Source organism: Schistocerca americana, chromosome 1, assembly GCF_021461395.2.
Source record: "Schistocerca americana isolate TAMUIC-IGC-003095 chromosome 1, iqSchAmer2.1, whole genome shotgun sequence".
Classification (NCBI taxonomy): Eukaryota; Metazoa; Arthropoda; class Insecta; order Orthoptera; family Acrididae; genus Schistocerca; species Schistocerca americana.
Window position 1 is genome coordinate 746,886,910 of NC_060119.1, and position 25,103 is coordinate 746,912,012.

General features: G+C 46.5%; 1 protein-coding gene across 10 annotated transcripts in view; it reads left to right on the forward strand.

The window, feature by feature from the left end:
- LOC124610978 (protein held out wings) overlaps positions 1–25,103 on the forward strand; it is a 423,550-nt gene that overhangs the window by 338,058 nt on the left and 60,389 nt on the right. The gene's annotated exons all lie outside the window — the stretch shown is intronic.

Sequence of the window (25,103 nt, forward strand, 5' to 3'; positions counted from 1 at the left end):
GTGGAAGTTGCTCCTCGTCCGGGTCAGGCACAACGAGTTGTGACTCCACACAACATTGCAGCAGTTGAAGCCATAGTGAAGTAAAACAGCCGAGTGACACTGAATGACATTGCAGCATGTTTACAGATTAGTCATGGGTCACATTGTGCATGATGTGCTCCGGTTTCACAAAGTGTCTCCGAAATGGGTGCCACGGCAGCTGACTCCTGAAATGAGAGAACGACGTGTTGATGCTTGCGAAGAACTACTTCGGCGCTTTGAACGAGATGATGATAGCTTCCTTGCGAGAATCGTTACTGGGGATGAAACCTGGGTTCACTTCCACCAACCGGAAACAAAGAGAGCGAGCAAGGAATGGCGCCATTCCTCATCACCAAAACCAAAGAAGTTTCGAACAGAACCATCAGCAGGGAAGGTTATGCTGACTCTCTTTTGGGGGGGAATAAGTAGTCATTTTGGAGCATTACATGCCTAGAGGGACCACTGTCTCCAGTGCATCATACACAGGTCTCCTAAAAAATCATGTGCGGGCTGCAGTCAAATCAAAGCGACGTCAGCAGGTGTCCTTTTGCAATATGACAATGCAAGGCCCCACACTGCCCGTACAACAGTTGCAACAATCACAGACCTGCGTTTTGAGTGTCTTCCTCATCCACCATACTTACCAGATCTTGCCCCCAAGTGATTTCCATATGTTTGGACCATTCAAAGACGCAATGGGAGGAAAGAAGTTTCGTTCTGATGAAGAGGTACGCCACGCGGTGCATGAGTGGTTGCGCGGACTACCAAAAGAGTTTTTTTTCTAAAGGAATTTATGCACTTCGTATGCGCTGGGGGAGATTATGTTGAAAAGTGATACAGCTTTGTACCACTTCGGCACAATAAACAATATTTAAAAAAATATTTAAGGTTTTCATTTGACTCACTCTCGTAAAACAAATAATTACAAAACAATTGCTTTCAAACTACGCCAGAGCATTTTCTTTATTTGCGAGTATAAGGGCGGAATGAAGTATTCGGGAGGGGCTGGAACACTTGTACGGAATGGTACTTCTTCCGAGAGAGATATCAGGGGAGCCTGGTTCTCTTGCCGGGATAAGCGGCTTTTCTTACATAGCATACACGCACACTAAGTTTGCTCCCTGTGTAGCAGTGTAAGTACAGTCTGATGTGTCTACGACACGTTTACTAGGAAGTAATTTTAATACATGATAAACAGAAAAGAGCTTCACGTTTTTAAAATTCACAGAAACAAAAAGGTAAAATTTATTCCTTCAAACCTTTTCCTGTTAATACAGTATCTGTGGATTTTTTTTTTTTTTTTTTTTTTTTTTTTTTTCAGGTTGCATAGGCTCTGTGTGTACTCATATAGTAAGTAAAACGGCAAATGTCGAAACTACGCGGCATAGTTTGCTGGAGTGTGTGTCTGGATCAACTGCAATCTGCACGGCTTCATGCGCAAGCGTTTGCGCAGGATTTTGGAAACAGTTGTTTGTGGGATCTCAAGCTCATGGCTTGCTCGACGTCCCGATTTCGCTGGAATTATATTGGAATGCGATCAGCGTTTTGCTGCGATACAGGCGGGCGAACACGACTTCTCAAACTGTTTGTATCAGGCAAAGGGACACACCTCGTTGAACTACTGTTTCCTCCTACTCTCTTTTAGAGAACTGAAACTTGCGCCAGCTTTTCCGTTGTGGTGTAGTTGCCATTTCCTTCACCAGCACTTTCTGGAGGCGGCAGCCTGCGTGAAACATTACCTCCCATGCTTAAAAACATCTTCCACAGATGGAGGTTAAAGTTCGAACCGGATAAGTTGTTCCGTCTCGTTTGTATGGCTTTTTGATATTGTAAAACTCCTGTCAGTTTGTCCTGTATATGTGTATCTGTACGTTGTGTTTGTGAATTGGCGTCGTCGACGAATGTGAAAGTAAAGACCATCTGAAGTGTCGACACATTCTATTTCCACACGAAAGTAACTCCGCACAACTGTCATAAACTCGAAACCAGTACGGTGGTGGCCGGCCGCGGTGGTCTCGCGGTTCTCGGCGCGCAGTCCGCAACCGTGCGACTGCTACGGTCGCAGGTTCGAATCCTGCCTCGGGCATGGATGTGTGTGATGTCCTTAGGTTAGTTAGGTTTAACTAGTTCTAAGTTCTAGGGGACTGATGACAACAGCAGTTGAGTCCCATAGTGCTCAGAGCCATTTGAACCATTAGTACGGTGGTCTTTCGATTTACTATGTGGCGATGAAAGTGCTGCTGGCCCCGCACGTCATTTCTAAACGAAACTAGGTTTCCCTTCAACTTAGCCAATTTTACTCACATTACACAGACCAGTAGATTACGGGTCAATGGCTCAAACGTCTCCGATGCGTTTTGTAAAGTGGACGCATATGACCCTGTCGATAATAGTTCGTCCATTTGATGAAAATACATACTGCGGTGGCACCCTGTTGCTTTCCGGGAAAAATAGCCCATGTGGAGGCACAAAATTTCTGATCCCCTTTCTTTCATTGCAATAATCTCAGTGGCTCAGTGAATCAGTGGCCAAATTACCAGTCCATAAGTTCGGGGTTCGATTTCCTGTAAGTCCTATGATTTTATTCCGTCACGTGTCGCTTCTTTCGCCTCTTGTAAGGATTTGTGCCCGTGAAATACGCGAAACTGCACCGTTCTTCTGAATCGACGTTTAAACTCCGTCTGCCTCTGGCTAGCTGCGTGAACCAGTTGAAATGTCGGAAGAAGCCAGGGGCAACTGGAATCAATGACATGCCGTTTCAAACTGAGTGGTACTTGAGTTTCAAGAGGACCGCTTGGGACGTAGCGGATCGTCGCCATTAGCTAATGACAGCAATTAGGAGCGAACGGTACACAGAGCAGCAAGTGAACAGGGCGGCGACAATGCTTAGATTCCCGTGTTCTCTTTCCCCGACAGTGTCTACAAGAGATATTTTGACCGTATTTTTCGAACGAACGAGGGATCATTTCAACACGAAGACTGTCCAAACGAGAGAATGTGAATCCCTAACCATAGGCTCTGACGGTCCACTTGTCCCTTTCGCTAACTTCCATTAACATGTGATAATAAGCAGAGAGATTCCGTTGCTATAGTCTCGAAATTCCCTCATTTGTCCCGCCCTTATAGGCACGAACCAACCAGTCAATTGGTACTTTCATTAATCAAGGTTATTCGTGTCAATGTGGGTGAACAGGAAAGCCCATAACATAGGTGTAACTCCGGGAAGAGCGCAAAAACGGCATATTGAACACTTTTTGTCGATTCGGCGATTCGGTTGCTGAAACGAGTTTTCGCAATTTCTGTGACGCCTTGTGTTTAGGGAAGGTTGTGTCTATTTGGTGTAACGACGCTTCAAAAGTAAACTACTGCTGTAGATGGCTTAAACCATTGAGGAGCATTGCCTAATGCGCAACATCAAACGAGGCTACTTGTCTATAGTTTGCGGTAATATCGAAAATTGAATATCTACACACATTCGCCTTGTTTTGTGTACGTTTCTGCGCGTTTGAGTTGTAGTAACAGCTATGGTACATTATTATCGTTGCTTCGGATGTAAAGAGAAGTATGTGAAAGGACGACCTGTTACATCTCATAGATATGTACAGCAAATGTGTGTTTGTAAATTTCGTATTGAAAAATATTGAGAGACGTTATTATAAAGTTCTGTATTGTAGACAGAATATTTACAATTTTATAGAGACGTGTTCGCGATAGTAAGTGCTAGATAAATTTATATGTGTTTGCGAATAACCCGAAAGTCAGTGTATACATATTTGTGCTATGTTCGTATGCAGATAAAATTTATACGTGATAGTGTGACTATTTCCTCGAATTTTTTCATGTTTTCAAACCCTTATGTGTATCTAAGTGTTTGTGCATGAGACGGTTTCGGATACAGTCTCAGTGTGACGTAATTAATTAGAACAGATTCGAAAATATGAAGCAGTGCAACAGAAAACCTAAAAAAATCTTGTTGGCTGTTACTTCTTTTATCACTCCAAAATTCTAGCACACATCGTGTAATTTTTTTTTACTTTTCTGATGAGATGATGAAAAATGTTACATATTTTACTTGTCTATAAAAAGGAGCAGGGTAAAATAAGAAAAACTGAAAGTAATAATGGACAAGTAAGTGGTGCAAATCGCTTACCGTGTTATCGGTAACAATTTCGTAGTTCCAAATGCGCTGTTTTTGTAATGTAATTAATTAGAACAGAGATTCAGGAATATGTATAAATGCAATAGAATACATGAAAAAAATATTTTTGGTTATCACTTCCTAACCCGTTACAGAAAAAAAACTTAAATAAAATGGAATATGAGCTATGATACGGTGAAGAAAAAGCACAATACCATTGCTGTTCCCATCTTTAAGCCAACTTCAGTTCCTGGTATCAAGTTGTTACGACGTTTGCAAGACGGGTATACAAAGTTTCACGGTATTTCTGAAGGTGATCTGTCTGCAGCATCGAAGTAATAACACTCTAAATATGCTAAGCGCTACACGGGCTAAAATGCGCGGTCCCAAAATCACATGACTTGGACTGCAGGAGATGCTGCAGACAGTGTTCTCGTTCTGTACGTTCTCTGGCTTTGACACACCCCAGTACCTCATAGCGTCAGAGGGGGGAAGGGACGCACACGCAGTCAGCACGCGTGTTGTTGACACTGCAGAGCCCTCGCTGAAGGGCAGCAACAGGTGTGCGCGCGCGGGGAACCGGTCGGCCATTATACCGTGGCGTGGCAGCAGCTCGGTATTCCGGGCGCACCAGCAAGCAGCCTTTGCGCGCGCACAAAGCCACCTGCCGCTGCGCGCCCATTATTATTCACCGGGCGCTTTTTGTTTGCGCTGATAATGGCACCAAACGCCGGAAAAGGCAGTATTATTTCTGGTATGTTTGCCGACTTTTTAACTTCGAGCTCTGGTCCTGTCCTCTTTCCTCGCTTCCTTTTCTCTCCTTCCGTAGCACTCGTGCTCCACCTTACTTGTTATTCGTTTTCTGTCCTCTGTGCCACATTTCAGACCTCCGTCTTTCCGACACTAGAGGTTATAGTTTCTTGCCACGACTGCGATCGAATATCTGTAATTCGAATAAATATTTAATTCTGCAGAGAAGTTCCATACACGAACGGAGCTTGGTGGTCTGCTGGTAAGGAGCGTGTCCTGAATCAGAGAAGTAGCAGCATCGAATCCTGGAATTTTTCAACCTTGAATCTAGCCTTCACCCGTCATTGACGGAAGGATAACGCCAGAAAAGATACCTGTTCGAATTCCATGTTAAACTGTACCTTGCCGCGCGGGATTAGCCGAGCGGTCTTACGCGCTACAGTCATGGACTGTGCGGCTAGTCCCGGCGGAGGTTTGAGTCCTCCCTCGATGGGTTTGTGTGTGTGTCCTTAGGATAACTTAGATTAAGTAGTGTGTAAGCTTCGGGACTGATGACCTTAGCAGTTAAGTCCGATATGATTTCACACACATTTGAACATTTTTTGAAACCGTACCTTCCCTTTCTCCGTTAGGGTTATAGGGGCAGGTAAAGTGCATACAAGTTGCTAAAATGGCGTTAAGTTCAAAGGCGTCAAGTCGTTGAGCCGCAGGAATTATTAATTAGTATTACTCCAAACAAGGTCGTAATCCGATATAGATTCCTGGTCGGGCATACAGCGTTAAGCCTTTTCGCTCCAGTGCCGAAGGATGTCCAACACGCTGTTTTTGCCACTTTTTTGGCAGGTACGTTGCCGTAAGATTGTCCATCTCATTTCGTAATGTCCTCAACTTCGACCAACACGGCCTTCAAGTTAACTGCTCTATATAATACTGGGCCACTTGTGCATCTGTTCTTTTATGCACATCGCAAAAAGTTTTGCATCACACCGGTCCCCAGAACTCTTGAAGGTAGACGTTGACTGTGGATATTGTATCACAGACTCAGTCCCTTTGACTGTTAAGAGATGTCACTAAACCCGTTCCATGATGTAAACAACCATGCATGAGCAGCGCCTATTAGACGGAGGGGGTCCGACAGCCGATCAGTTCCAGTCATTCCACCAGGAGGAGTACACGGCTCGTGTTGTCTGTTGTTCAACCATGCCTAGACGATCAATACCGCGGTGCGATCGCGTCCGCATTGTTACTTTATGCCAGGAAGGGCTCTTCAACAAGGGAAGTGCCCAGCCGTCTCGGAGTGAACCAAAGCGATGTTGTTCGGAGATGAAAGAGATACAGAGAGACAGGAACTATCAATGACATGCCTCGCTCAGGCCGCCCAAGGGCTACTACTCCTGTGGATGACCGGTACCTACGGATTATGGCTCGGAGGAACTCTGACAACAACGCCACCATGTTCAATAATGATTTTCGTGCAGCCACAGGACGTTGTGTTACGACTCAACTGTGCGCAATAGGCTGCATGACGTCCATGTCGAGGTCCATCTTTGCAACCGCGACACCATGCAGCGCGGCACAAATGGGCCCAACAACATGCCGAATGGACCGGTCAGGATTGGCATCACGTTCTCTTCACCGAAGAGTGTCGCATATGCCTTCAGCCAGAAAATCACCGGAAACTTGTTTGGACGTAACCCGGTCAGACTAAACACCTTAGACACACTGTCCAGCGAGTGCAGCAAGGCGGAGGTTCCCTGCTGTTTTGGGGTGGCATTATGTGGGGCCGACGTACGCCGCTGGTGGTCATTGACTGCGTCGCAACGGCTGAACGACACGTGAATGCCTTCCTCCGACCGATAGTGCAACCATATCGGCAGCATATTGGCGAGGCATTCGTCTTCGTGGACGATTCCCATACGTAACTACAGTTGCTAATGTAAAGATGTAGCGTTTCGGTAGGTATTTACAATTTAGTTTTTGCAACATGTAGCAGGAGTCAGCCGAAGCAAACACTGCTCAACAAGTCTTCCTTGCTACGCCCAGGGCAGCCAGACAGCAACGGTTTGAATCCCGTTACGAGTAATATAATATTTAAAGCAGGATTTTACTTGCCCATTCGATAGATCGGTCCCATATTAGTCTAGAGCGATATTTGTTTTATCGCTATGTATCAACAGGCAATCCAGCAGCAGTGATTCGACCAGAGCTGCTGCGTGGCGGTAGCTGTCGCTTCTGGAGCATTCATCATTCCTCGCGTGTTACTCTCCTTGTTGAAACACAACGATAAAACTTTAGACTAATGTGGGCCGATCTGTCGAATGGGCGCGTAAAATTCCGCTTTAAATATCAATTGGCTCGTGAGGGAAAAGAAACCGACGCTGTATGGCGGCCCTGGGCGTCGCACAGAAGACTTCATGAGCAGTGTTTGCTTGGGCTGACTACAACTACACGTTGCAAAAACGAATTTCCAAAATATCTGCCGAAACAGAAGAGAAAATTAGCATGACGACCCACAAGGTTTATTGGAAGACTTCTCATAGGACGACAATCGATGTGAAACAACATGACGGATTTGCACGCTTCTCGCATATACTTGCAGACCTAGGTAACAGAACATTCGTAGATGGTGGGATCGGCGGTTCTGGAAAAACGAATTGACTGGCACGCACACCATATTTAAGACCTCTGGATTTTAATCAATGGGTAAGATTAAAACTAACGTTTTTGCTTACATTTGTACAGCAGGACGGATGACCAGCATGCGGAGTGGGTAAAAGGCACTCCGTCTTCAGGCCACGAGTGGCCTACCGGAGCCATCCGACCGCCGTGTCATCCTCAGAGGAATATGCGGATAGGAGGGGCATGGGGTCAGCACACCGCTCTCCCGGTCGTTGTGATGGTATTCTTGACCGAAGGCGCTACTATTCGGTCGAGTAGCTCCTCAATTGGCATCACCAGGCTGAGTGCACCCCGAAAAATGGCAACAGCGCATGGCGGCTGGATGGTCACCCATCCAAGTGCCGGCCTGCCCAAGAGCGCTTAACTTCGGTGATCTCACGGGAACCGGTGTATCCACTGCGGCAAGGCCGTTGCCCATGCGGAGTGGATATATAGGTTAAATAGAAGTAAGGTACTGACGCTTTTTGTGTATACTGGGAGGGGGGAGAACCACTGAAAGTAAATGAAGCACGCAGCGGCGGGTTGAGGCCTATCCTGTTAGGTGAGGCCGGTGCGTGTTGGGATGGGGGCAGGTTGTTGGGCTGTGGATGGGGAGGGGCAGACGGGCGCGTGTCGGCGGCGGTGAAGCGGCTAACAGCGGCGCTTTTGTGGCGGGCGCTGCGGCCCGGCGCTTTGTGCAGCCAGGGAGGGGCCACGCCGCACTCCACAATGCGGGGCGGCTGCTCGCCTGTGCTCCACAGCCGACGTGTCAGCTGGGGGGCGGGCCGCATTCCTCGCTGCAGCCGACCAGATGACAACCGCCGCCTGCCTCCAATTAAGTGATGTGTATCTGTCACAGTGGAGTCCGCCTCAATAGCTCGATGGTCAGCGCCTAGCTGCTATGCAGAAGAGCCGCTTTCGATTCCCGGTACTGCCAGGGTTTTTTCATTGGTGGAAAGACTGGATGAGCCGCACTTAGCCTCTTGATGCCAATCAGCTGTTGAGCTACTTGAGAGAAAAGTAGCGGCACCACGGTTAAGAAAGCCGACAACGGCTGGGGAGCGGAGTACCTCTCCAAACCGCATCCGTAATGCAGGAATTGGCATAGGATGACACGGCGGTCGGTCGATGCCGACTGGCCCGTCTGGGCCAGAACGCGCAACTTCCACGATGAACTAGCTATTGTATTGTATGTTAACCGGGGACCTAGAAACGACGGTGAGGCTCCGTCCCCGCCGCAGCCGCAGTGGTCCACAACCCCACGACGACTACCGCAGTTCACTTCACCCCTCCGCCGCCCCGTACCGAACCCAGGGTTTCTGTGCGGTTCGGCCCCCGGTGGCCCCCCAGGGAATATCTCGCACCAGACGAGGGTAACCCGTATCTTTGCGTGGTAGAGTAATGGTGGTGTACGCGTACGTGGAGAACTTGTTTGCGCAGCAATCGCCGATGTAGTGTAACTGAGGCGGAATAAGGGGAACCAGCCCGCATTCGCCGAGGCAGACGGGAAACCGCCTAAAAACCATCTACAGACTGGCTGGTTCACCGGACTGCGACACGAATCCGCCCGACCCGGCGGCCCTTCCCGCCCGGAAAGCCGTGCGTTTATTTAGACCGCACGGCCAACCGGGTGGGCCATGACCTAGCCACAATTATTATTGGCCCCTCCCCAACCCCTTGGGAAAGTGGACGGATGGATGCGCCGAGTAGCAACGAATGTGGATACTGTCCTTCACCGAACCCCGACTATAGCGCAAAGATGTTTGGTGGCATACTTTAGCCTTTCTCGAACCTTTGAATTTTCGTGTAAGGGGTAATTATGGTGGATTATTTGCAAAATGACATGCACTGACAGATGCGTCATACTACTGCACACTCCTGCGCCGTTTGAGAGAAGAGAGAAAGAAAAAAGGTGTGGAAAATTGGCACGCGGTGTTCTTTTGCACCAGGACAGTGCACCGGCGCACAAAGCCCTCGCAACACTGGAAACTGCGTGACTACTCGTTCGAATTGTTAAGTCATCCTCCATAATCTCCAGATATGGCTCCATCAGCGCTTTTTTTTTCCAAACCAAAAAAAGACCTCAAACGAGACGATTTGACAATGATGATGCAGTAATTGATGTTGCCGACGCTTGGTTGGACCTTTTATTTGAATGGTTTGCGGAAGTTATCTGAGCGTGCACGCAAGCGTATTGGTGTACACGGGTAGTTTATTGATAAAAAGAACTGATACTGTGAAATTTCTGTCGTTCTTTATTTGTTAGGCTAGAAACTTTTTGTTCCCCTCCGTTTGACACCGTCCCAGGAGAGTGGAGCCATTACATCACGAGCAGTTAGCACTGGGCAGCACTTTGCAAGTAGCACCTCACGGCAGCGACTAGAAGGCTGTAATCAGTGGCGAGCCGCGATCGACTGGCGCACGCGCCAGGAATTTGTGGAGCCGCGCAGGCAGACAGACAGTCGGGCCCGCCAAGTTCACGGCTCCGGACCGTGATTGGCTGCGAAAGGCACGCCGCGGCGGCATTCTCATAAGGCGTGCCAAGTTCAGCGGGCGGGCGTCGTTAGTCATCACTTTTCCCACATAGCCCGGTCGTACGTAGTCCACACGTGGCTGAATCACGACTGATGATCATTGTGACTGAGCCATCACTAAGGGTACGCGCAATTCCTTGTAACTTTTGCCGAGATCATCTCTCCTGTAAACGTGGATTATTTTTAGCTTTGGCCTACACTGTCGTGGACTCGCCTATAAGCTAAGAGAAGTAATCGTGTTAATATGCAGCTTCAGCAACCGACGTCAGTCGATCAGAACTCTTCGGCGGTGTGGTGCCGCGTCATCTTACAAAATATTTGCGGTGGTGAAACGTTAAAATACACCGTTAGAAACACATCATATTGAAGTCTGTGTCGTGAGCAAACCGCTGTAACATTGTCGAAACATCTAATATCTTGATAGTTTAGCATTTTGAGTATTTTTAGGGCGAAAACGTAACTCTTATGGAATTGCTTCATCTGTCTGTTCATGCGACTATGAGGAACCCTTTAGCTCAGGAAAGAGTAGACATATCAAGTTCAAATTTATGTCGCATAGTACGGTCCATGGTCCGTTGCGGGTGTAACACTTTTAAGCTTCTAACTCAATGTAATCAGAAGTTAACGGCCATTTATGTCACATATTTTAATACTCTAAAAGTCACTCATCAAAAACTACAGGATCTGTTGATCTCGAATCATGAAATTTGGCAAGAAGCAAGGTTTCACTATACAAGTAAAAGGAAAAAACAAAATTCTTAATTTGTAGTTGTATAACACGAAAAACTATTCCTTTTGTCATTTGTTATCCGCCTTCCAAATTGAAATTAAAACATTCTCGAATACCTTGCCATTATCAGCGTCGATAACAGACAATTAGCCGAGCTGTCTCAGGCGCTGTAGTCCTGGACTGTGCGGCTGGTCCCGGCGGAGGTTCGAGTCCTCCCTCGGGCGTGTGTGTGTGTGTGTGTGTGTGTGTGTGTGTGTGTGTGTGTGTGTGTGTCCTTAGGATAATTTAGGTTAAGTAGTGTGTAAGCTTAGGGACTGATGACCTTAGCAGTTAAGTCCCATAAGACTTCACACTCATTTAAACATCATTTGATAACAGGCAGAAACCGTCACTATCCTCGATTCTCGGAAAGGATAAACTGTCGATATAGCCTATATAATTACGTTTACACGGAACTCTCTCAATGCGCGAGTTCTGGTAGCAACTGGCAATAAATTAAAAAGTTAATGTATTTTTGTTTACAGCTGGATTACTTTCCGACGCATTTAAATAAATGAAATAACGTCCAGTACATCTCACAGTACGTAACAAGAGGTCAGATGAGTAAAATCACGGGCTGAGTGGTATCGCAGCGTTTAACCGTGTGGACGGCACGATAAGAGGCATGGAGGAAGACGATACACATTTCATGTTGTAATTGCGATCACATATGAAACATGTTCCCTTCAGAAATTAGTTTCTTACTGAGGACTACCATCTCAAACTTTCGCAATATCTCAGTATTCCAGAATGAAAGATTGAAACTGTGTGCCGGACAGGCAGTCGAAGCTAGGACCCTTGCCTATCGTCGGAAAGTACTCTGCCAACTGAGCTACAGAAGCACGACTCGCGACCTGTCCTCGCAGCCCTCCTACTTTCCAAACTTCACGGAAGTCGTCCTTCTAGGAACATCCTGCAGGCTGTGGCTAAGCCGTCTCCGCAATATCTTTCCTTCCTGCAAGTTGCGCAGGAGAACTTCTGTGAAGTGCCTAACGTAGGATATGAGGTACTGGCGAAAGTAAAGCTGTGAGAACGGTCGTGAGTCGCACCTTGATAGTTAAGTCGGTAGAGCACTTTCCCGCAAAAGGCAAAGGTCCCAGTTTCGAGTCCTGGTCCGGCACACAGTTTTAATCATGTGTTTCGGAAAGTGCATACTGCACTACCGAGTGAAAAAAATTAATTTTGTGGCAGATGACGCTCAGATGACAATAAACAAGATGCATTAAAGAAAATATAGCTGCCTGCCATCCATACACAATAACAATGAAAATGGCAGTACTCTAAAGTTGACCTCACGAGTAAAAGTTTTATTTTTAAAAACTTTACTGAGTACTAGCCGTCTCTCCACAGCTTTCCCTACGTACGCGTACAACACATATATTGAATACACCCCTCGTTCCCCCACACTCTATCCATTTCCCCCACTCCCTCTGTCTGACCATACCGTCCTCCCCCCCTCGCTCCGACCACATCCTCCTCCCCTCTCTCTTCCAATCTACATATCTTCCCTATCTCCTCAACACCTTCCATCTGCCTTATTCATCTCCCCTACTCCCACTCGCCCTGTCCATCCCATCTTCTATACGTCTCAACTTGTCCCCAGGCGTTGCTCATTGGCACTTGTAGCCCCTACAACACAGTTAAGCCGATGCTGCTCCCACAACACCATCAGTCACGCAGGCCAGCCCAATGTCAGGGTCCAGAAAACCACTTCTTGACCCTGACATCAAGGCTGCCCAATTAAGGGATTAGTTACCAAACAATACGCCTGTCACGCAGGGCAGCCTATACAGCAGGGACTGGAAAAAAATGTTTTTGCATCTATATCCGCTCCTATTGGAGCAAGGAGGTTATAAACTGAACCAGTGCCGATATCTGCATCTACACACATACTCCGCAATCCACCTTACGGTGCGTGGCGGAGGGTACCTCGTACCACAACTAGCATCTTCTCTCCCTGTTCCACTTCCAAACAGAACGAGGGAAAAATGACTGCCTATATGCCTCTGTACGAGCCCTAATCTCTCTTATCTGTGTGGTCTTTCCGCGAAATGTAAGTTGGCGGCAGTAAAATTGTACTGCAGTGAGCTTCAAATGCTGGTTCTCTAAATTTCCTCCGTAGCGATTCACGAAAAGAACGCCTCCTTTCCTCTAGAGACTACCACCCGAGTTCCTGAAGCATTTCCGTAACACTCGCGTGATGATCAAACCTACCAGTAAAAAATCTAGTAGCCCGCCTCTGAGTTGCTTCTATATACTCCCTCAATCCGACCTGATAGGGATCCCAAACGCTCGAGCAGTACTCAAAAATAGGTCGTATTAGTGTTTTATAAGCGGTCTCCTTTACAGATGAACCACATCTTCCCAAAACTCTACCAATGAACCGAAGACGACTATCCACCTTCCCCACAACTGCCATTACATGCTTGTCCCACTTCATATCGCTCTGCAATGTTACGCCCAAATAATTAGTCGACGTGACTGTGTCAAGCGCTACACTACTAATGGAGTATTCAGACATTACAGGATTCTTTTTCCTATTCATCTGCATCAATTTACATTTATCTATATCTAGAGTTAGCTGCCACTCTTTACACCAATCACAAATCCTGTCCAAGTCATCTTGTATCCTCCTACAGTCACTCAACGACGACACCTTCCCGTACACCACAGGATCATCAGCAAACAGCCGCACAGTGCTATCCACCATATCCAAAAGATCATTTATGTAGATAGAAAACAGCGGACCTACCACACTTCCCTGGGGCACTCCAGATGATACCCTCACCTCCGATGAACACTCGTGAAGCCTGCTGTTTCTGTGACAAATTTGCCTGAAATCGATATGCCGCTTTGGGAGGAGATGACATACGTACATACATACATACATACATACACTCTGCTTTATGTATATTACTGAGTTAGACCTGGTTGTCTAGCAATAATGTCAATGCTTGAAAGCCCAAAGGTAGCAGCGTCGAACCTCGGTAGTACCACGGGTTAATCAGTCTGGCTTTTAACGTGGCATTTATGTCTCAATGATGTGGAGATTCCACATTAAACTGTACGTCACCTTTTCCTAGTTGGATGACTGAGGTATTCTAGTGACATCCAAGTTGTTGAAGTGGCGTCCAGTAGAAACACTTGCTGCAGGACAGTAATTTCTGAGGTTCCGTGTGTAGCGTTCAGGTTGTAAGAACAAGCTGCAAAATTTGTTTTGTACGTATGATTCGTTAGCTGGCTGAGCATGGTGTTCTGCTGGCTATTGTTGTATGGCACCGCCCTCTTGAGAAACGATCCCATTTCCAGTTCGTTACAGAACGAAGTCCAAAAGCATGCTTTTTTGATCACTATATTTCACGATTCATTCTGGTTTCCCCCAAATGCTTTGTTCCCACACAAAGAGTTACCGATGTATTTCGTTGTCTGTGAACGCCTGCCGGCAGGGTTGGCCGAGCGGTAATAGGCGCTACAGTCTGGAACCGCACGACCGCTACGCTCGCAGGTTCTAATCCTACCTCGGGCATGGATGTGTGTGTTGTCCTTTGGTTAGTTAGGTTTAAGTAGTTCTTCTAAGTTCTAGGGGGACTGATGACCTCAGAAGTTAAGTCCCATAGTGCTCAGAGCCATTTGAACCATTTGTGAACGCCTCAATAGGTGGGCCCCTAGCACAAGAAAAATATTTGTTGCGCCTGCTCGCGGCCGGCGTGTCTTTGACTCACGAGGAGCTGAGGTGTGCGGTGGAGCATGAGAGCACACCCGAAAACGGCGCTCGTTCGCTCGCGGCTCGGGCACGAGCCCGCGCTTAGTCACGGGGCACGTCCATTGAGCGGCAGCCGCCCGCGGTGAGAACCAGATGACATCAGCCGCGCAGGAAACGCCGCGCCGTTACGTCACGGCCCCGCGGAAAGAGAAAGCTGCGCCCGCGGCGGCCCTGTGCGCGGCGGCCCGCGGGCCGTGCGGCCTTATCGCCGCAGCCTTCGCATTTCCCGCCGTCCTAATGAATGGAGCGCAGCCCGCTGCAGCCAGCCCCAGCTCTCAAGTGGAAGCTGCACCACCAGCCCGTGTCGCGACCCCTACAACTGTTCGACCGCGTTTACAGGGGCCGCATTTTACGGCATTTTGTGCAGGCGGTAGTATCCGTCAATACTCCTGCAGTGTATCTGCAATATATGCCATTAATGCTTTTTCGCTGGACAACTTACACTACTGGCCATTAAAATTGCTACACCAAGAAGAAATGCAGATGATAAACGGGTATTCATTGACAAATATATTATACTAGAACTGACATGTGGATACATTTTCACGCAATTTAGGTGCATAGATCCTGAGAAATTAGTACCGATAACAACCACCTTTGGCCGTAACGGCCTTGATACGCCTGGGCATTGAATCACAGAGCTTGGATGGCGTGTACAGGCACAGCTGGCCATGCAGATCCAACACGATACCACAATTCATCAAGAGTATTGTGTGGAGCCAGTTGCTCGGCCACCATTGACCAGATGTTTTCAATTGGTGAGAGATCTGGAGAATGTGCTGGCCAGGGCAGCAGTAGAACATTTTCTGTATCCAGAAAGGCCCGTACAGGACCTGCAACATGCGGTCGTGCATTATCCTACTGAAATGTAGGGTTTCGCAGGGATCGAATGAAGGGTAGAACCACCGGTCCTTAACACATCTGAAATGTAACGTCCACTGTTCAAAATGCGATCAATGCGAACAAGAGGTGACCGAGACTTGTAACAAATACAATCACGCCCGGTGATACATCAGTATGGCGATGACGAATACATGCCTTCAATGTGCGTTCACCGCGATGTCGCCAAACACGGATGCGACCATCATAATGCTGTAAACAGAGCCTGGATTCATCCGAAAAAATGACGTTTTGCCATTCGTGCACCCAGGTTCGTCACTGCGTACACGATCGCAGGCGCTTATGTCTGTGATGCAGCGTCAAGGGTAACCGCAGCCATGGTCTCCGAGCTGATAGTCCATGCTGCTGCAAACGTCGTCGAACTGTTCGTGCAGATGGTTGTTGTCTTGCAAACGTCCCCATCTGTTGACTGAGGGATCGAGACGTGGCTGCACGATCCGTTACAGCCATGTGAAGAAGATGCCTGTCATCTCGACTGCTAGTGAGGCCGTTGGGATCCAGCACGGCGTTCCGTATTACCCTCCTGAACCCACCGATTCCATAGTCTGCTAACAGTCATTGTATCTCGACCAACGCGAGCAGCAATGTCGCGATACGATAAACCGCAATCGCGATAGGCTACAATCCGACCGTTATCGAAGTCGGAAACATGATGGTACGCATTTCTCCTCCTTACAGGAGGCATCACAACAACGTTTCACCAGGCAACGCCGGTCAACTGTTGTTTGTGTAAGAGAAATCGGTTGGAAACTTTCCTCAAGTTTTAGGTGTCGCCACCGGCGCCAACCTTGTGTGAATGCTCTGAAAAGGTAATCATTTCCATATCACAGCATCTTCCTCCTGTCGGTTAAATTTCGCGTCTGTAGCACGTCATCTTGTGGTGTAGCAATTTTAATGGCCAGTAGTGTAAACCTAACTAACCTAAGGACATCACACACATCCATGCCCAAGGCAGCATTCGAACCTGCGACCGTAGCATACATTTTAGCTGCTTATGACAGTGTAATGTGTTTGAATCCTTGTTTAAAAACACTTGCTACTTTTAAAGCCCTGCTGCTTTTGCACGAAAAGAAGCCGGACACGTTCTCAAAAGTTGTTAGCTCCTAGAACTTACTGCTCGTGTAATAGTAATGTATTTTAAGTTTGCGGCGCAAGCCTGCCACTGGTCTTCCGGCTTGACTGTAGGTAGAGTACAGCCGTGCTTCAAAAATCTAAAAGATTCCGCCGTACTTGGAGGGGTGTGGGAAGTGGTGGCCCATCACCCCGACTATCTTTTACCTTTCGAGAAAGATCCCAGGCACTGATTTGATAGCAGGCTGAGTGGACCCGAGCCGTACTAGAGGGATGGGAACGAGGTGGTGGTGGTGGTGGTGGTGGTGGTGGTGGTGGTGGTGGTGGTGAGGTTGTTTTATTAAATTCGCAGATGACTTTCGCAATGATATTGGTATTACAATTTAAGAACAATATGATTAATATATAAAGTCATTTACATACCTACAGGTCTAATTTGACAATAATTTGAAGAAAGTCAGCCATAGGCTCAAAGAAGGAACCATTCCTGCACAAACTTCTGCCTGATAACACGTGTCCACATTGTCAGTGTAATATTGCTCTTTGGTGCTTCGTCTTAGGAGTAGGTATTAGCATCGTGTCTCCCCCCACCTCCTATAATTTGCACACTGTCGTCTTACTTAATAGGAACATTTTGACTGAACGTTCCGTCTGAAACGTCCCCTTACAAAAATTATACATGACTGTGTTTAAACTGACACACAAAATTTTTAGCGCAACGCAATCTGACTTTCAAAAACATTAGTTAATTCATTACATGGTGACGCTAACACACTGCTTTCGTCTTCACGTCATTTCTGAGTTTACTTTGGAGCCTAGTAACGCTTTTCACACGCCATTATTGTCACAATATTTCACACAACACAGAAAAACACAATTTGAAGAGCAAAAATAAGAGAACACATTAACATAGCACTGAAAATAATATCTAGTGAATTGCAAGCGCAGCTGCGAAATACTTGGTGCAAATTTACATGCGTGCCACACCTGTTTTACTGTACAACAATGAAAGACTGCAACTACAAAGGAGATTCTCTCTACAATTACGCGCTAGCAATAAACAAAAGCTACACTAACTACACAAACGCCGGCCGAAGTGGCCGTGCGGTTAAAGGCGCTGCAGTCTGGAAGCGCAAGACCGCTACGGTCGCAGGTTCGAATCCTGCCTCGGGCATGGATGTTTGTGATGTCCTTAGGTTAGTTAGGTTTAACTAGTTCTAAGTTCTAGGGGACTAATGACCTCAGCAGTTGAGTCCCATAGTGCTCAGAGCCATTTAAACCATTTAATTACACAAACTACAAGAAAAAATCAGAAGATTCCAGTGAGGTATCCTCGGCTAAGGGTCGACATATGAAACGTCCCCTTACAAAAATTATACATGACTGTGTTTAAACTGACACACAATTTTTTAGCGCAACGCAATCTGACTTTCAAAAATCCCTACAAAAGAATGGCCCTGACTAACATTAACCTATACCTTTCACAAATCACTTACCTCACCAAAAATCTTGGTTAGTCGAACCACTGCAATACAGCGAGCGCCACTACTGCCGGCTAAATAAAAGATTCAAGCTACTGATAGGTATAGTTAGCAAATGAAAGATTTTGATAGAGAACAATCAATGTATTTACCTTACTAGCGTTCAAAAGTCATAATATACATAGCAGTTCATGACATCCAGTCTTACAAATTTCAAAACTCCGCCATCTCTCTCCCCACATCCACCACTGCTGGCGGCTCACCTCCAACTGCGCAACGCTACGCGCTGTTAACATCCAGTTGCCCAACACTACAATGGCAGACAACAATGCAAACTAGCCACAGACTGCACACAGCACAGCCAGTGATTTTTCATACAGAGCGCTACGTGGCGTTACCAATAAGAAAACCTAAACAGCCTACTTCTTGTCTCTCTCACATCAGCAAATTTAATGACGCTAACCGCAAGCCGTCACGCTAGCCCGCAACAACGATATCGGTGCGTGCGTAGCAGGCAACACCGCGCACTACTTTGAAAAGGAACGCTGCTATGCCTAGTCAAGTGAGTTAGTCCTACCCTGGCCGAATCAGCACTGTTCGCTTCCTCAAGAGAGACTCATTGAATGTGAGAGAGTGCGCCACAGACGGCAACGCAATGTGGGTTTCGGATGGTGCGTCTGGCGGAGGTCGTTGACCCTGTCGGCTATCGGCGTCTGCCGCATTCGGATGCGCCGGCGCGCCTCGCACAGCTGGGAATGCGCGTGGGGTCCTTATCGCGCAGGCGCGACGCCCCGCATGTTGAGGAGCCGCCAGCACTCAGCCCTCGCCACCCTACCGTCACACACGCCGTTCCGCAAGTGCGGGCGCCTCTCAACTTGGGCCAATTACTGCTGCTCGCCGTCATAGCGCACATGTCGAAACGGAGCGGTCTCGCTTCGGCTGATAACCCACACACGTGGCGCCGCCGCGAGCTGTTGCTGAAACGTAAACTGCGCGTGGAAAACGTAAGAGGAATTGAAGCGAGAAGTAGTGGACTTCCGTTAGAAGTTTTTAGGGGAATGATCCGGCAGCAGTACAATATACTCACACCTCACACGACTGGGGATAGGAAGTTCATAATCACTGGACGTTTCCGTCACCTTGGTTCAGCGTGTGTCCCGCTGCCTAGCAGGCACAGGGCGCGGCATGGGCCCTTATAACTTGTTCCATGCGTGATGGCATCGACGCTTGTAAGCCGCGAATGGCGTCCTGTGGTACTGGTCACAGTGCCCAGGACATACATAAACTGTGATTCGTTATTGTATCCACTAGCAGCCCATTCCCTAAGGCCTTTAGTTGGCGTTTATTGGGTCTGCCTTTGTCTTTGCAGTCCAGGTCATCAGCGTTAGCTCATACTGTGGCCCTCCATCCGGAGGTAATCAGTTCAGAGCCTGAAGGATTTTCGCTGCCGATGTTTGACCAGCAAAAGGAGGAGAGATGAGATGTAATTTCTGATCAGTCGATAGCGCGTCAGCGTTTCAGTTATACTGGCCGAGTCAGGAGAAGTGCATGCTTTGCGGGGTAATAGCATCAGTAATTTTGAAGAAAAATGTCATATGAACATATTTTCTGTTCTTAGCAGTTTCCCAGAAAACTAGTGAAAACACTGGGGAACTTACCAACGCAGGTGATAGTTATGAACGATGGTAATGAAACATTGTGATCTAATGTTTTGTTCAAATACGTTCATTTCCTCAAAAGAGATTCAAAAAGTTAGCCGGCAACTGCAAATTTCGCAGCTGCTGTAGACTGCGACTGTGTTGGTGATATGAACTCTTTCGTACGGAACGCTGTATTCCACGTGTTCTGCGTTAGTAACACTCGCAGGTCTCACGTGTGGGCAGATATTAATCTCCACGCATCTGTGGAAACACATTTTCAATGGCGTTTCTCAGTTAATGCATGGTGCAGTATTATTGATGACCAAATCATCGGTCTAGTTGTTTTAAATAGCCGTCGTAATGGAGTACCGTATTTCGATTCTTTTAAACTGTTTTACCTTCCTCTGAAAACCGCGGTTCCCCCATCGAAGGTTATAATCCTGCCTTGTGTGTGTGTGTGTGTGTGTGTGTGTGTGTGTGTGTGTGTGTGTGTCGTCCTTAGCGTAAGTTAGTTTAAGTTAGATTAAATAGTGTGTAAGCTTAGGTACCGATGACCTCAGCAGTTTGGTCCCATAAGACTTTGCCCTAAATTTCCAATTTCATCTGACAACATGACGTCCTATGTACGTCCTGCACGACTGACGCCCGTGGTTTTCAAATAGCTGTATGTCCGATACTATTGAGAGAAAGGCATATGTTCATTTGAAGCTTTTTTTTCAGATTCAACAATACTATTTCCCGTCAAAGTAACTAATTCACCCTGTATTCAGAACCTCTCAATATTAGTTGTAACATTATTATACGATAGCTTGTGTTAATTGGCTGTAGATGTAATAAAAGTAAATCTTATGATTTAAGAGCTTCTGACACCAAAATCTTCCACTCAAAATGTTTGCGTGAGCACTATTCCGCGTTGCAGTGAAATTTCAACGTGCTTCCCGTACTAAAATAACGGCATCGTCAGACAGTTAGTCGGCCACACATCTGAGGAACCGCGAAAGCACGGTAGCCGTGGCGAAATCGCGTCGCCGTTTCACTCGGCCAAAAGTCGTGCGGCGGTCGATCGTTTCCATGCAAATGCTGATGGCCACCCAAGGTGGGCGTGGAGCCGCAGGCAAAGGCTCACCGCGCACGCAACTCACGAGCACCAGCCTGCTCTGCGAGGGGCTGCCCGCACTGCATTGCGAGACGTGTGTCTACTGCAGGCGTCGCTCTAGACGTGACATTTCCTGGCTACCGTGTTGACAATTCCTGGTGCATCAAGTACTGCATTCCACGAGCCTCAGCTAAGTACAACGCGGATGGCAAGGAGAATAGGCGGTGTCCTGTGCCTCGTTGAATAAGCGAACGCATGCCGCTTGGGGAAAGTGGAATCGCTTTAAATCGAAGAGCAGATTTGACCACATGGTGACAACGGAATTCGAAGAATGAATACATATTCACCTGTGTGGAAAAAACAAAGATTAGTTGCACCATCTGTTGTTAGATTTTGCGATATATATATATATATATATATATATTCGTCTGTTATTGTTTCAACACAGTTTTCACTGTCTCCAGCAAGGCTGTGTCTGAGCACGACTCGAACTGTTTAAACAGTTTGCTTCACAGTTCGGGAAGTCTCGGTTCCATTCGATCGTTTGATCGGCCCGCGATGTAATGATGTCCGGTGGTACTACCGTCATCCCCGAGAGGGGTATTGTCGCTGTAACCTATTCTCGTGATAGGAATTACAGTCGGTTTACAACGATATATTTCGTTTGTTAGGCATTTAATTTTTTATTAATTTTCTTCATTGTGTCATCTGAATGTAGAAATCTGAAGTAAATCGGCCAACTACTTTCGGATATTTGTGGTAACAACCGTTCCTCTTTATACAGAGGAGTCCAAAAAAATGTATCCACTGTTTAAAAGTTCATAACTTCCCAACTAATTGACGGAGTTGTCTTATTCTTGGTGAAAGTGTAGCTTAAAGTCCGACTTAAAGATTGTTGTAACACACAACGGGAGTAGCTGGACTTGTTACTGTTACAGGTCGTCCAGATTGCTGTTTGTGTACACATTTAACACAGCCTTCGGCTTCAAATTTGTCTCGTATGCGACGAATCGTTAAACGTGTCGGTGGCTCTATCTGATACTCATTTCGCCATTGCCGTTGAACCTCATTAATGTTTTCGTACTTAAAATACCACTTCAAAACTGACTTCCTTTCATCGAATGTAAGCCCTGCGCCAGCCATGTTTACTCGAGTAACCAGGTGCAACTAAGAACAAAACACTGACTGTCTGGTGACTGTCATCTGACAAAACAAAACAACGCAATACAACGCTTGTGTGGCGATTGCCCGAACTACAAACTATTCCACTACCAAAGATGAGACAACTCCATCAATTAGTTTGCCAGTTACGGACTTTTAAACAGTGGATACAGTTTTTGGACCCCTCTGTGTATTAATACATTTATATCTGAAGTCAGATTACAAAGTCTTATGTAGACAGTGATCTTACTCTTGTTTTGAAGGTAAGGTGCCCAAAATTTCATAAAGATGGGAATAAAATTGTAGATTTGTTTGAATTGCAAACAAACAAACGGACACTCTTCTTTGTAAACATAGATTTACATTTTCGGTTTCCTTTTACGTGCATGCGAGCCATGCGAAAAAAGTTACAGTGCAACTGGAGATCAATTTCTAATAAGGCAATGGTACACACAATTATTCTTTTTACAACTTTCAAAGGCAACTCTGCGAATCAACACTTGTTTGCACGTCAACATATCAGCCTCTATTATACGCGGTGTTTCACTGTTATAGGAGCAAACGAAAGGAGCTATTACAGGAGAGCGAAACAAGCAAATAATCCTAATACACACATGTCCGGAAGCGTGTTCCGACGTATGTACAAGTTATGCCAGTATTCCAGCAATGTTATGTCCAAATATTTGGTTAGTGATCCTTACGGTGAAAGGGTGCATGGTGGTACACCGGTACACTTTCATTTGCTGTCCAGGAATACGTAGCACACATCTTCGACAAGCCTATAGATCGTGGCTCCAGAAAAAAGGTTTGGCCCTGCGATTATTTTCTTAACACATCTGTGCGTTTGAGTTTGTACCTAGCATCACATTTGCGTGGTTATTTTACTGTCTGTCTTGTGCACTATACTTGAAATTTTTACACTTTTGTCATCTGCAATTTTATTGTTGGCATCAGAAATTTTTCCCGTTTCGCATATCAACTAATTGTCTCGTCACTGATGAGCCCTTTGACACCTCGTCTACTCTGACGTACGCACTGGACCTACGCATCCACTTGTCCATAAATTATTTCTCAGCTCTGGCACTGATATTGCCTTGCCGCCTCGATTTTAACTCTCATGCGTACTTTCAGAATCCAATAAAATTTCTGACGGACGGCACTAACTCCACATTGCCTACCTCATCACCGAGGACCTGATTATCTTCCTGGTTAGTTCCTTAACTTCCAACTAACGAGGCAATGTGACAAACCTTGTTGGCACCAGCAACAGTTCTTGAGACACAGTGTGAATGCGACTTTGTGCCACTTGCAGACTGTGGAAAGTCCGCAGGCCGTGTCGTATAGTGCCACAGCACGTTGATGACGCAATGCCTGCCACATCCGCTTCCTCGAACAAGCCATAATGATGTCCGCGTAGGCTCCAGGGTTGCAGATTCGTCCTGCCAACACATTTTCTATTCCCCTCTGAAACTGCTACACAAGTCACTCATTTTAGTTGCTGTCATATAAACATATTCTTCGAACACCAAAATATATGCAACCAACAAAATTCTCGCTTTTTAGTCGAATAAGACGACGGTAATTTCCCTTCGTCTTGGCTCGGTGGTTGGGTGATTCAATGTCAGACGAGAAACTAAGGTCCGGGGTTCAAGCCTGATTCGGTCCTATCGTTTTCCGGTGGCTTACCACTTGATTTTACCCCTGGAAATAATTTGTTATTCGAAAAATGCCAAGTTCACTCTAGTTCTGAGTCCCTTTTCAACTGTAGGGTTTGCTGTAACTGGATCAAAGGTTGGAGGAAATCAATGGCATACCACATCCAAGAGGACAATGCCTTGTAAAGAATTCCAGCGGTCAAACAAACCTTCAGGTTGAAGACACTTTTTCTTTAATTTCAGCGGTTGTTTTAGAACATAGTTATCCGTTTACCGTAACCCAGTCTCCACATTTCTTATCTGTACAAGTACCTTCTGTATGCCCCCGTAATTTCCACTTTCCAGTCCTTTCTAGGTATGCCTCTGTCTCCAAAACCGCATTTTCCGATGTATTCTGTTAATATTCATAAGTCTCATAAGGCCATATCATATTGTTTGTTCACTTTCTATCCATTCTTCCAATGCAGAATCAGTTTCCGTCGGATGCTGAATGTCTTCATTCATTACCCTTTCCATGATTGTTGCTTTTAACACCTTCCCGGAAACAACACTTTCATTGCGTAGAGCTTTTCTTTCATTTTCTTTGCCAATGCTCATAATTTTGCAGCGTATGACACAAGCCTTGTTTACCTGTGGTGTAACTGAAAGTGGTAATACAGGTGATAAGTTCACCGACGATGACGATGAGAAAAAAGCCGAAACGTGTGTGGATGAAGAAAAACAGCAGCATGATCTGCCGGGACTGAACTGTAACTTCTACTTCGGTTTTCGCTTACGTGATCCAGTCGAGATGTCAGCGAAGAGCGAAATACTATTACATTGGAGAAAAATGGGTCTGCAAACATGAGCCAACCCAGGTGACACAGCCAGTCTTTCCTGTCTCGTAGTTTCGGTTTATTTGCATTGCTTCCATAGCCAGTCCAGCCGAATGCCAATATGGTTTTCTACCAGTCTGCGTGCAAATCCTTTCTTCATTGCTATCCGCCTGAGAAAGTTCTGGAACGGCCACAAAACATGTGCCAATGTCGAGTTGAGTAGCGTACTCTGCGTCATCGGCTGCAACCATTACGAACTGCCGGAAGCGTGCCGCTTCCGTTGTAAGAACGTGACGCTCTAGGCAGGGGGACGGCTTACTGAGAAGGCGACAATGGGCCGCACTCAGCCCATACTAAACCTAATTACTCCTGTTTCAGCACTCCACCCGATGAGCCGCCTCCGTCAAATATCGTCTTCCGGGCGGTAAACCGCACGGATTGACGGGTGGTGACCGCACTGTGAAATTTGGCGCGACTTTCGTCGTTTCCATCGTTACACCACGTATTGTACAAGCACACATCATAAAGGAAGCTTTGGGAAGGTAGTGAGAGGTTTTCATTTGGAATAGAAGTCAACAAGGTTAAGTATGTTGTTCGATTTACAAAAAAAAAAAAAAAAAAAAAATGGTTCAAATGGCTCTGAGCACTATA